The sequence below is a fragment of the Dipteris shenzhenensis genome, chromosome 20, assembly GCF_047967505.1.
Source record: "Dipteris shenzhenensis isolate YYH24624 ecotype China chromosome 20, Dip_SZ_1.0, whole genome shotgun sequence".
In the NCBI taxonomy this organism is placed as follows: domain Eukaryota; kingdom Viridiplantae; phylum Streptophyta; class Polypodiopsida; order Gleicheniales; family Dipteridaceae; genus Dipteris; species Dipteris shenzhenensis.
This window is the reverse complement of record NC_141615.1, coordinates 11,410,645-11,423,721: the sequence shown is the minus strand read 5'-3', so window position 1 is coordinate 11,423,721 and position 13,077 is coordinate 11,410,645. Positions and strand designations below refer to the sequence as shown.

Sequence of the window (13,077 nt, the reverse complement as noted above, 5' to 3'; positions counted from 1 at the left end):
TCTATAGAGCATCTATAAGCATGTCTATGTATGCGTCTTTCTGTTTTTTTAAATTTTTATAGAGCATCTAAAAGCGCGTCTATAGGTACGTCTATACGTGCATCTGTCTGTTATATAGATGCACCTATAGACGTAGGTCTATAGATGCATAAATAGATGCACCCGTAAGTTTTTTTTAAGTTAAGGAAATGCATCTATGTGCACGTCTATGGGTGCTTTGTGTTGTTATACTGGTCATACTCCTATCAAATGTAAGTGGGTTTATAAAATCAAAACCAAAGCCAATGGTTCTTTTGACAAGTTTAAAGCTCATCTAGTTGCAAAAGGATACTCACAAATTACAGGAGTTGATTATCATGATACATTTTCACCTATTATTCGTAGTACAAGCATTCGGGTACTCTTGGCTTTTGCTACTCAATTTGATTTGGAGATTCATCAAATGGATGTGAAAACTTCTTTTCTTAATGGAGATCTCAAAGAGGAGATTTATATGCAGCCAAAAGGGTTCATAGTTTCTGGGTAGGACCATCTTGTTTGTCACCTTCATCGTGCTCTTTATTGTCTAAAACAAGCTTCCCGTTCTTGGCACATGAAAATTGATCAGTTTCTCACATCTCAAGGTTTCAACTCTTGTTTCTTTGACCCCAACTTATATGTCAAACGTGATGGTGATGTTCTTGTCATCCTTGCTCTTTATGTGGATGACACCATACTTGTTTCCAAGAATCTCATTTTCCGACAACATGTCAAGAAAATATTATCCTCAGCATTTGATATGGTTGATCTTAGTGACATTCATTCATGTCTTGGTATTCAAGTTCAACAATTTTGTCACATGGGAATTATGCTACTTCGACAAAAAAATTTTATTCAAGATGCAGTTCAAAAGTTTGGCTTGATGAATGCTCACTCTAAGACCACTTCTTGTCTTGTGAGCTCTATCAAAAATACTCAATCGACTCATGATGTTGTGGTTTCACATCAACCCTCTGCCAATCTTGTTGGTTGCCTACAGTTTGTCAGGTTGAACACTCAACCAGATATTCTTTTTACTGCCCATTTTCTAGGTCAATATATGGTTATTCCCTCAATGCAACATTGGTCTACAGCAAAACGTGTTCTAAAGTATTTGAAAGGAACTTCTGACTTTGGATTAGTTTATCGACGTCATACAGAGTCATCTTTTGTGATGTCTCTTGATCTTTTGGGATTTACGGATGTAGATTGGTGGGCAAGCTCTCACTTCTGTATGCGGTCTACAAGCAGTAATTACTTCTTTATCAATGGTTGCTTAGTCTCTTGGGCAAGTAAGAAGCAACGTTGTGTTGCTATTTCTACCACAGAATCTGAGTATGTAGCAACCTCTCTAGCAGCTCAAGCATTGGTTTGGCTGTGCCAATTGCTTACTCCTCTCAGATATGATAATCAAAGTGCCATTAGTCTAGCTGAAGACTATGTTCAGCATAACAAATCTAGGCATATTTTTGTTCATTATCATTATGTCAAAAATGAAGTGAAGAAAGGGATGATAATGATTGAACATTGTCCCACTTCTCAGATGCTTGCGGATATTCTCACTAAAGGACTTAGTGAGGCACACTTCACAGTGCTATGATCAAAAGTTAGAGTTCTTATAGCTTCTCTCTTCCAAGATTAACACACCTATGGGTGAATTTTAACATTTACATATCGATGTATATTTGCATTACATACTTATAAATATGATCAACTTGTATACTTGTATATAGGAGCTCAGGTTTTCCCCTTGTGCTCCCCAAGGGTTTTTTCATCCGTAGATAAAGACCTTTGTTTGAGTGGGGGTGTTAGAGCTATATATAGCTCACCCTAACTTGAACTAGGTCTCACCTATATATATGTGTAACTAGTAATCAATATGAATCAGTCTTTGGGAGTCTATTTGGTGTGTCTATCGTCTCTTCTTCTTCTCTTTCAACATCGTCACCTTCATCCTCTGGACAAGTTGAAACAGCTGCGAAGGTGTTAAGGAATGTATTGAGCAAGTATCTCAAGCAACAAGCTACAACCAGAGAGGCAAAACAACATCTGACTAGATAATAGTCACTAATGATAGAGCGCAAGCTCTAAACAATTAGAAAATGTGAATTCAAGAAGATTGGTGAACATCAGCACCACCAACAATCGCTATAAAGGCAATACAACAACAATCCCATTGTCATCTGCAAATAGCACAAGCATCGAAACAATGGACAAAAGGCAAAGTCATCAGATTTCTTCTATATAGTTCATGGAGGCATTGCCAGTGAATGTCAGAAGCAATTGAAGGCCCACCATCACTAAACCAAATCAGAGGCATCTATTTCACAAAGAATATAGCTAGAGCTGAGGCTAATAGTCAGATGATCAAGATCTTGACAACATCTTCCATGATCTTGACTATATTCAAAGTCGGGAGAGTTCCTCAACAAATTCAATTCACAGCTCAGAAATTCAAGAAGTTGTAGCTAAACTTGAGGTGTTCCCTGTTTCAACACCTAGTGAGACATTCATCAGAACTACAACAGGCACACATCTAGCTGCAAGCTTATTCATTGCAGCCCAAAGACAAATCAACTTCAATCCCTTGCCACCTCAACCAAAAAAGAAGGCACCTATACTCCAAGCTGTCAGGATGCACAACCCCTTAGTCAAAGCAACAAAGTCCAAAGGGAAGAAAGGACAAGATCTAGATAGTCATATCGGATAGTTTGAGACCCATTGGTTGGCTAGCGAAATTTGGAGCTCTACCTAAGCAGTAAAGAAAGAGTAATTTGCAGCTACTTTTGCAGGTAAGGCAATGACTTGGTTTATGGAATATGGTCAGGATGCACAACCCCTTAGTCAAAGCAACAAAGTCCAAAGGGAAGAAAGGACAAGATCTAGATAGTCATATCGGATAGTTTGAGACCCATTGGATGGCTAGCGAATTTGGAGCTCTACCTGAGCAGTAAAGAAAGAGTAATTTGCAGCTACTTTTACAGGTAAGGCAATGACTTGGTTTATGGAATATGGTCTTGCAAATTTTACAGAATATGATTCCTTGAAAGTCTCATTTCTAAGTAGATTTAGAAAAGAAAAAACACCAGAAGTAGTTCTAAAGAAGCTTTGGAATATAAAACAAAAAGACCTATTAGTGGAGGACTATCCACAAAAATTTGGAATCTGAATCAGAGGCTAGCTGCCCCACAAAGGCCTACATATGAACAACTTGGTGACTACTTTTGCAAGGGATGAACCAAGCAATTGAGAACTACAGTAGGAAGAAGAGATCAATTGGGAGGAGCAAATGACTTCAATAACATGGTTGAAGTAGCTCAAAGAGTAGAGAGAAGGCTTGGTTGTAAATCAAAGTCAACGAAAGGAAAGAAGAAAAGAGCATCTAATTCTGTCACAGATTTAGACATAGAAGATGACTTCAATGCAGAGGAAGGTGACATGACGAATCAAACTCTGACAGATTGGATGATGAATCTAAAGAGGAAGAAACCAAAAAAGAAAAGAAGAAGAGAAAGGACAAGAAGGCAAAAGCCACAGATAAGGCAAGAACCAAAAAGAAAGAAGAAAAGAGCTCAAAATCAGACTCCAAGCTAGAACAAATGATGAAAGAATAGTTGCAGAATTTAAGGTTGTCGCCAAATCAGGAAAAGATTACATGGCAATTATGTGGAAAAGATAACCATGATAAAGAAAAATGTTGGTATAACCCGAATTTCATGGGAAGAGTGCCAACTCACAGTTAAGTAGCCCATAACACAACTCCACCAGCAGCAACAGCTAATCAAATTGCATGCAATTACTATGGGGAAGATGGCCACAGACAAGGTCCACAATGTGAGCTATGGTGCAAACATAGAGAAGAAAGAGGGATCCCAATTATCCAATACAATGCAAGGGGAAACCCAAATCCTTCATAACAACCACCAGCAGGTGTAAACATGGCAAGTCTATGACCAATTATTGAAGATTCCAAAGAGAATTTACATCAATAAGATGTTCAGATGGAAAAAGCAATCCATATTACTACTCAGAACATATCATTTCTTGGAGTACAAAGTAATTGTACATCGAGCACAAACACAACCGGGATAAAAGAGCCTAAGGAAGATGTAGAGACAATGGTAATAACAAGGTCAAAGGAAGAAAAACCCCCAGTAGGAATGGAAGAAACCCCAAAAAATATAATCAAGCCTATTGATTGGATTGAGCAAGAAAAAGTAAGAAACAAAGCTCTAGATCAAATCCTAGAAATCAATGCAACAAAAGAGGCAAAAGAGGCACAATTACACAGAAAAGGCAAAGCCAATTCAGTTCTAACTACAACACAAAAGCATTTGGACTACAAGCAGAAAGATGTGTGGCAAAGAATTACAAAAACACAAAATGATGGCAATGATGATAGATATGTAAAAATGATCAATCACAAGGCACATTTGATGCACAAAAAGAAAGCCAGAGCCCGACCACCATAACATATCCTCCTAAAGCATATAGCAAAATTCCATTCATAATCCAATTGAACGACAAAACATGTGTGCCTCAGGATCTATGGAGCACTCTAAGGTGGATGGAACCTATGTGGAAACATGATGAAGAGAGTGCTCATGACATGTATCTCAAGTCAATTAGGTTCCAAGATAGATTAGCTTGGACTCATAAAGAGAATCTTGAGATAGTGCAAAGTGCTTGATTGATATTACTTCAAATGAACCTCCCTTTTGTAGGTGAGGGTACTTACATCCATTTGCTTGCTCACATGTGGGATATTTCCTCCATGCCATGTGGCAGCTTACCCTTTACTCATACCTTTGCTCTACATGTGCTCATGGCACCATAACTCTCAACACCTCCCCTTGGTGCCATAATCCTTTGGCTACTGCAAGGTGGTCAGATGTGAGTTACAAATCCATCACCTCCCCTTAGTGCATGCATTACTACTTAAGGTGGTCAAGTGTGGTTTTTACATGTCAATACCTCCCCTGGGTGCTTTCATAGCTACTCTCAGGTGGTCAGGCTTGATTACAAAATATAGGCAAGGTTGGCAAGGTTTTGGTTTCTCAATACATTTCATTGATGTCACCTTTTGGCTCATGGCTTGATGGCGATGGCATTTGCTTCTTTGCTTGGGGTAGCTTCATGCATGATGCTTTGTTCTTCCATGTGCCTTAATGCTTTCGGTGTGGATGCCATGTTTCGGGCTATGGTCATCTCATACACTTGTGCTTTTGGCATGCTTATGACAATGATGTGTGCATTCATGCTTTGCTTTTCCATTTGTTGCAAAGGTCTTACCAATTGAATTCTTTCAATATTGGCAGTGTCTAATTGCATACAATGATTTTGACATAACAGGCGCGTGGAGCTCGAAAAGACGATCACTTTTCCTTTTTGGAGCGTGTGCAAATTCTTCCTGGATTGCAAGTTATGGCTTGTCGAAGTTTTTGTGAAGAAGAAGGGCCTTTGATGATGTGGCAAAGGGATTCACATGCTGAATTCCATATTGTGCTTAGCAAGGGACTCTGTGTGCTTAGGTGGAACTTTTAACTAACCACATAACTTAACCATGGCTATGTTTGACCTTACTAGAGTTAAGTCTTATCTGCCAACTGGCACTCTGCTAACCAAAGACCACTAAACCAAACTTGGAGTTAGCTAAACTGAACCACGGGTCCTATCTGCCATGTGTCTTTTTGTGTGGAGACCTTGGAGAAGAAAGAGGAAGCTTGAAGCTTCTCTGCGCTGTGATGACGATGGCGCTGCGGGAGGCTGGAGCTCAGCGAGTCGTCGTAGGAGCCGTTTGATGCGAGAGTCTTCTTTGCGGTTGTGGCAGCTAGTAATCGTAGATGGCACAATGTTTCATGGCTTTGAGAGTGCTGCAGGGTTGGCGAGCTCGTAGTAGGCGTTGGACATCGTTGTTGCAGATTGGAGACATTCGGGGCTGCTGCGTCGCTTGATGCAGCTGAAGGGCCGATGCTGGTTGCTATGTCCACATTTCTTCTTCCGGCAATTTGCAGCTCGTGGATGCAGACGTTCCTAACACTTGCGGCAGATCATCTTTTCTTGCTAGCACCATCAGGGAAGGCTCGATAATTCCACCCCGCAGCCTCAGCACCAGATGGAGCGTAGACTCTTTCTGAATGTTATAGTCTGCCAGAGTGCAGCCATCCTCCAATTGCTTGCCCGCAAATATGAGACGACGTTGATAGTATCGCTGCTCTTGACCTCGAGGGTGATGGTTTTGCCTGTTTTGGAGAGGCTTATCTCAAGAAGGCCCGTAAAGGTGCCCAGTCTCTCGCAGAGAATGCAACAAACGCAAATGTTGCTTAGAACGAGTCCTCGATGAAGGAGTTGTCTGCCATTAAAGCAGTTTTTCAAGCTATGGAGGACTACAAGCAGAAGTTGCGGTGGTTGCTTTTGCCATGCGAGTCTTTCTCCTTAGAACAAAAAATTGATCTCTCTCTCTCAGCACAAAGAGTGAACTCACAAGAGCTCTCTCTTTTTCACAATGGAACTCTCACAAAACAATTGAATGGAAATCTTCAACTTTCATGGACGGAATTCTTTCAATCTGAAAACTAAAAACTAACCTAGGAGAAAAACATGAGCTCCTAAGACATGCCTACAACTAATCTAGGAATGGAAGCAATCCTAGTGAACTACTAATGAGCTAAACTAGGAGAGCTAAACCTATGCTCTGATACCATGACAAAACATGCGTGCCTCAGGATCTATGGAGCACTCTAAGGTGGATGGAACCTATGTGGAAACATGATGAAGAGAGTGCTCATGACATGTATCTCAAGTCAATTAGGTTCCAAGATAGATTAGCTTGGACTCATAAAGAGAATCTTGAGATAGTGCAAAGTGCTTGATTGATATTACTTCAAATGAACCTCCCTTTTGTAGGTGAGGGTACTTACATCCATTTGCTTGCTCACATGTGGGATATTTCCTCCATGCCATGTGGCAGACCATTCAGGTGGTCTATGGTTGTGAGGCTATAGTTTCGATGGAGTTTGTTGTAGGAAGCCTAAGAGTAGTTGTAGAGCACAAGCTTTCACCAGAAGAATCAATTAATTTCAAACTACAACAATTATTGCACTTAGATGAAGACAAGCTTCAGAGCTCCTACATTAGAGACATCATTCAAAAAAGAAGAGCTGCTTGGATCAACAGAAATATCAAATTCAAATTAGTCCAAAAAGGTGATCTAGTTTTAATGTTTAACACAAAGCTTGGAAAGCAACCAAGAAAGTTCAAGCTAAGATATGATGGACCTTTCAAGGTAATGGAAATTTTTTATCAAGGAACATTCAAACTAGCTGATCTTCATGGCAATCTTTTTGACAAGCCTGTCAATGGATTTTGGCTCAAACCATATGTGGGTCTTGATCCATCAGAAACTAAGACTAATATGGTATGTATCTAAGCCTATACTAATATATATCAAGTTGCGATTGCTATCAATATGACATAGGTACAGAAAGAACACTGGACCTACATCCGACAACGATCCACAACACGGCCAAAGAGCAAACAGCCACACTGAATTCCTAGTTTACTCCAATTGAGTGCAAGCCAATTGCTGAATTTCACGATATCACTGGCTTTGTGATGCCAACTATCACTAGTCAGTTGATACCATTCAATGCAATGACATCTTATATGTGATTCCCTGACAGACCCAAAGTATAAGGAGCAAAAAGAGAGAATGATAACTAGATTAAGAGAAGCAGCTCTAGCAATGGAGACTCATGATGACAATGAGAATAGTGAAAATTTGGAAAAGACAATGACAGTTGACTCTTGCAGACCACTACATGATAGCTATCCAAATCTTGATTTGACATGATAGGGAGGAAGAGCAAAAATTTCTGACCAATACCCAGATCATCCTCAAAGACAACTAAACTTTGCCAGTGACCCCGACACCTCCAAAACCCAACCAAGACAAGTGGGAGCATAGCCTCATGCACTTAACATGGAGCAATAGCACATGACAATCGATCTGCAAAGATCAATACATGCACAAAGTCAGATTGGCAAGCGCACTCCAGAGGCAAGGCAAAAATATATCCGTGACCATGCACACCCATTTGGACAAAGGTACCATCCCATCCACATGACAAAATTGCCATAAGCCTAACCACTTGTAATTCCATCACAATACAACACCAAGTGTGATGACATGGAGTTAGACCATAGTCTGATTGCCCACAGAGTTCTCAGAAGCAGCTTTCGCCAACAAGTACAATAAAAAATACGGGATCTAATTGAACTCCACTCAAATACGGTCCGACCAAGATCCCGACTCCACAAGGCAATCAAAGAAAAAGGCTTTTTAGCATCGGCCTGACCCGCACCGACACTATTGGGAGGCCAATGGCACATCTGACACCAATTTGACCAATAAAGATAAGCAAAGATACTCTACCATACCTATGCCCAAATTCCTCCACAGCCCCAACCACGAGCACCCAACAACATCTATCAGCCAACAAGCTAAATGTACGAGATCCCATTGCACTTGCCGTCAACAAGTCTCACATATTCTGGGCACAAAAATCCAACATTCCATTGCATCTGGACTCATCACGCACAGTAATCATTCACTTTCATCGACATTCATTGGCTACTTCCAATTTCACAAGTGCCAACCATCAACTACAAGCAGCATGCACACTTTAGCCCATATCACATTCTATGATCTCGAGTCCCCACTGACACCCTACTCGCACTCTGAAGGTTTCTTCCCCATCTATATGATCCCAAAACACTCACTCACTCTCACCCATGCATCAGTAAACATAGTAGTCAGCTTGCACTTGACATTGCTCAGTGACATAGCTATACAAGAAGATGTGATGCGAAGAAGAAAGGACAAATGCCCATTCAAAAAAGCCCTCGAAAGAAGGGCATAGAGGACCCTGAACTGTTTCCTATGGCTCTTCCAAATGAAGATGAGTTGGATGATGAATAGATCACATGCCCAGCAAAGAAGCAGATGATCTAGACAAGTTTCAAGGTGTTTCATGTCACTCAACCCCACATAACATTGCAAGTGGCTGCAGAAAGTCGCTCTCCTGGATTATGCAAATTTGCCTTGGAACACATGGAAATCCCAGACTGATGCTATGAAGCTATATGAGCACTTCCAAAAGAATGGAGGTATGATCGAACCTACTCTAATGGCAACTCCAATTGTCATCTCGCATGTGTGCAACCTTCCCCTCACACAAGAAGAGGACACTTACGACAAGAATGTGGAGGCCAACATGCAAAAGGAATTCGTACCTCTAGAAACTTGTCAACAAAGTTCAAGACCTTGCTCGATGATGATAGTAGCTCGAATGGTACTTGGAACAGGTTCAATTGCTTGTAAAGACAAACACCATGAGTTGCGAGAGCTGTGCAATCATCTGAGCCATGGACAAGGGCATGAAAATTTCTTGGGCAAATGTGCTCCACTCTAGACTCATGGCTGAGGTGTCCAAGAAGGACCTGAGGAGCACTAACAAGCACTCCAAGGTAGCTCCTTTCATTACTGCTCTGTTCGATTTTGCAAACAAATCTACACCACCACTGTGAAGAAAAGAACCATGTTTTGGTACATTGAGCAAAGTCTCTAGTTCGGAGGTCGAGCATGCAATGACCATTCTCAAGTCATTCCATGACCAATAGCACAGTGTTTATCTCAACTTAACAAGACAAATTCAAGATCTTCAAAAGGAAAGGGATGCAATCAAGCAACAGCTCAACATGCAATAGGAACAACAAAAGAAATTAGAGAAAAGCCAAGATGAGTTGGAGCGACTCAAGGAGGAATATTTAGAATACAAGGAATCTCAAGAACAACATGTGTCCAAGCTACATGCTCAAGTGAAAATTCAAAAGAAATGTCTCCCAATAATTAGAAAGTGGCTAGATGAAATGAAGGACGGGTTCTTTCTTCAACTCGAGAGACTTTCAACAGAAAACATAGAGCAGTAGATCAAAAATACATTGCTCAAAGAGAGAATTAAAGCCCTAGAAGTAATAAGGCATAAAGTATGTGAACCCCTCTCTAGGGAAGTCCTCAACATTGTCGTACTTGCCAAAATATTGGTGGTCCCTCCTTATGCATTGCCCAACAATGCACAAAAAATCTATCCAATCTCTCTAGGATTCCATCAAGCCAACATTGTCTAATGGAAAAGCAAAGGCTACCAATAGGCCTTGAAAACTTTGCCTTCCATCCAGAACCCTTGCCACAAATCACAAAGATGAGTTGCTCCCACGTGCTCCTCTAAATCATTTACCTCTCTGAAAAAGAGGCTCCACCTTGCTTGTTCTTTGCAATTGGGTTTTTGAAGTCACCTCCAAGAATCCCCAAGTCCACTTCAGGAAGGCTCTTAGTCAACCACCTCCAAAAAGCTAAAATGTTGTTGCCTCATTCAAGATATGGATGGAGTCACCCATCCATACTACCCTCCCTATGAGAAGTTCCCCCTAATCATATACATCTGAAGCCACCACCTGCAAACCTCTTCTTATGCCAAGTATGGGGGACCACACCTCAAGGCCTCTCCCTATGAGGAGATGTCACCACCAGCATCTGACATTTGTTGCCAAACATATGCTCCTAGATCAAAATAAAGTCTACAAACTAGCCTATTACCACCAATTGTTTGATTAATACCACCAATAAAGCAAACTACCTAGTTTACTGGTTATTTTCCCAAGTTACCAATGTTATATGGTTATTTTGGATGAAAAGTGACAGTCATGAATGCTGAATTGACTATGCTTTGACAATGACATGTTGAAAGGCTGGTATCATCAATCTCTTGATAAGAACGTGTGATAGATGGTCTATTCCTAAGCACTTGGAGTTGAGTTGGAGTTTGATACAAAGAGGATGCTAGAGCACATATAAGAAGTGATGACCCACCATAAACTAGAGACCTGAGATGCAATAAGATTAGGATTAGCACCCCCACATCATGTATCTCATGAGCATTAGTGCCAAAACGAGGATGAGTATAGGTGAGACCCTAAAAGTACAATCAATAGTGAAGAAGCAACACAAGTTGAACAACAAAATGTCATACCTTCTCACCTTAGGAGCAATGGCCAAGGTTCTTTCCCTACATAGTGTGCATATCTTTATTACTTAACGTCTTGTTAATCGATGCATTTCATTTTAGATTTTCATAGCTTCTCTTGACCTTCTTTTTTCTCATGGAAAACTCTTATTGGTATAGACTCTTCTCGTTCATCGTATGCTAGCTAGATGAGGCAAGCTTGAGCATCAAAAGCTTGAGTCAAATGAAGTATATCTTGATTGGTCTACAATAGTTTGGCAAAGGTAAGGCTCTAGTCACTCTTACTTTTGTAAGTAGATTCTTTTAATTTATATAATGTTTATGTAATGACTTTTCCATTCAGGTTGCATGTATCCTATCCCATCTAGTGGCTCTAGAGAGGGAAAGGGATAAGGAGCCAATGGAGTAATAAGCAGAGAGGGAGGGACATAGCTAACTAGTTCTTAGGCTGTATCTATATCTAATCTCTCTTTTATGTCTCCAAAAAGAGGCTGCGCCGTGCTTGTTTTTGCAAACTTTGGGTTATTGAAATTGCTCAACAATCCACAAGTTCACATCATGAAGTATTTTACTCAATTGTGTCTAAAAAGCTAGATGTTGTTGCCTAGAGGCCTCCATCTCTCTCTTAGACATGCTATTCATCTGCTCTAGAGATTGCTCTCAAAGCACCTGATTAACTAGCTTGTCTTGCGCCAAGTTGTTAGTGCAAGTGATAGCATGCTTGCACATAGAGCCATCATAACCTTCATATTTTAAAAAAAAATGTGCAAAAGTTTGCATACCATATCTACACCATATCTTAGTGCAACTTGTGGTGTACAACATATAGTAGGTGACAAAAAATGCATCCAAAAAAGAAAGGAGAGACAAAAACCACCTCCCCCTTTAAGAGAGCCCAAGCACCTGACCTTTGGAGTAGTCCAATCTAGCACCCTAGGGACAAGGAACTACTCCCTAGGTTACTCCTTGGGTGGGGCTTAAGAAAGAGAGTAAAATTGCCTCTCAAATCCAAAGTAGCAAAAATGGTATGGTTGGCTTCTTATATAGGCATGGCAATAAAAGCGTTATAGCCATTACCGGTGGCAATCTATTGTGGATGGTAAAGGTACTAGACCATGTACCACCAGTGGTAATCTATTGCGGATGATAAAGGTAATGTTAACAAGGGTACTAGACCATGTACCACCAGTAATAATGATACTAGTGGTAATTTAGTATCCTACTGTCTTTACCATATAAGTACTAGCACCTTTGTTGTCCATAGTACTCATTCTATCAATTGGTAAATGCTTAGTTGCTAGTGATAAATTTACCATTTATCGCTAGTATCAGCAAGACTAGAAATGCATCATTTTGTGAAACACATATCCATGAATATATACATTTTGCAAAAAATGCATGTGATTATGTGAATATGTAATCCTTGTGCTTAGGACATTGGGCTAGTTGATGTTTGCCATCATGGCTAGCATGAAAACATGTGACTTGCAATAGGACTACCATGATAGTTGACTTGGGCTACCCATGATAATTGATGTGTGCCACCATGGCAATAGTCACCACCTATGGTGGTTGACATGGCACTTGCAAACACATGTCATGTAATAGGGCCACTACATTGGTTGACTTGGGGCCTAAGCCATCAGGCTAGTCTATATGTGCCATCTTGGCCTACATGAAAATTTGCATGTTGCAATAGGACCACCGCAATGTTAACTTAGGTTGTCGGGCTGGATGACGAGTGCCATCGTGGTAGTAAAATCACCATTTATTTTGGTTGACATGGCCAATGTGGTCTACTAGGCACCCATCATGGTGGTTGATGTGGGGCATCAGCCTAGTTGGCATGTGCCAACATGGAGATAGTCTCCACGTACAGTGGTTGACATGCTCAGTATATAGATGGCACCAGTTTGATACAAACATCCCAAGATAGAGTGCTATGTCCTAGTTTTCCACCCAGTCTCAAATTTTT

At 40.6% G+C, this 13,077-nt stretch overlaps 1 pseudogene; it reads right to left on the bottom strand.

Moving 5' to 3' along the window:
* Window positions 1-5,874: 5,874 nt before the first annotated feature.
* LOC147889278 (ubiquitin-ribosomal protein eL40 fusion protein pseudogene) lies at window positions 5,875-12,791 on the bottom strand (annotated as a pseudogene).
* Window positions 12,792-13,077: the final 286 nt, after the last annotated feature.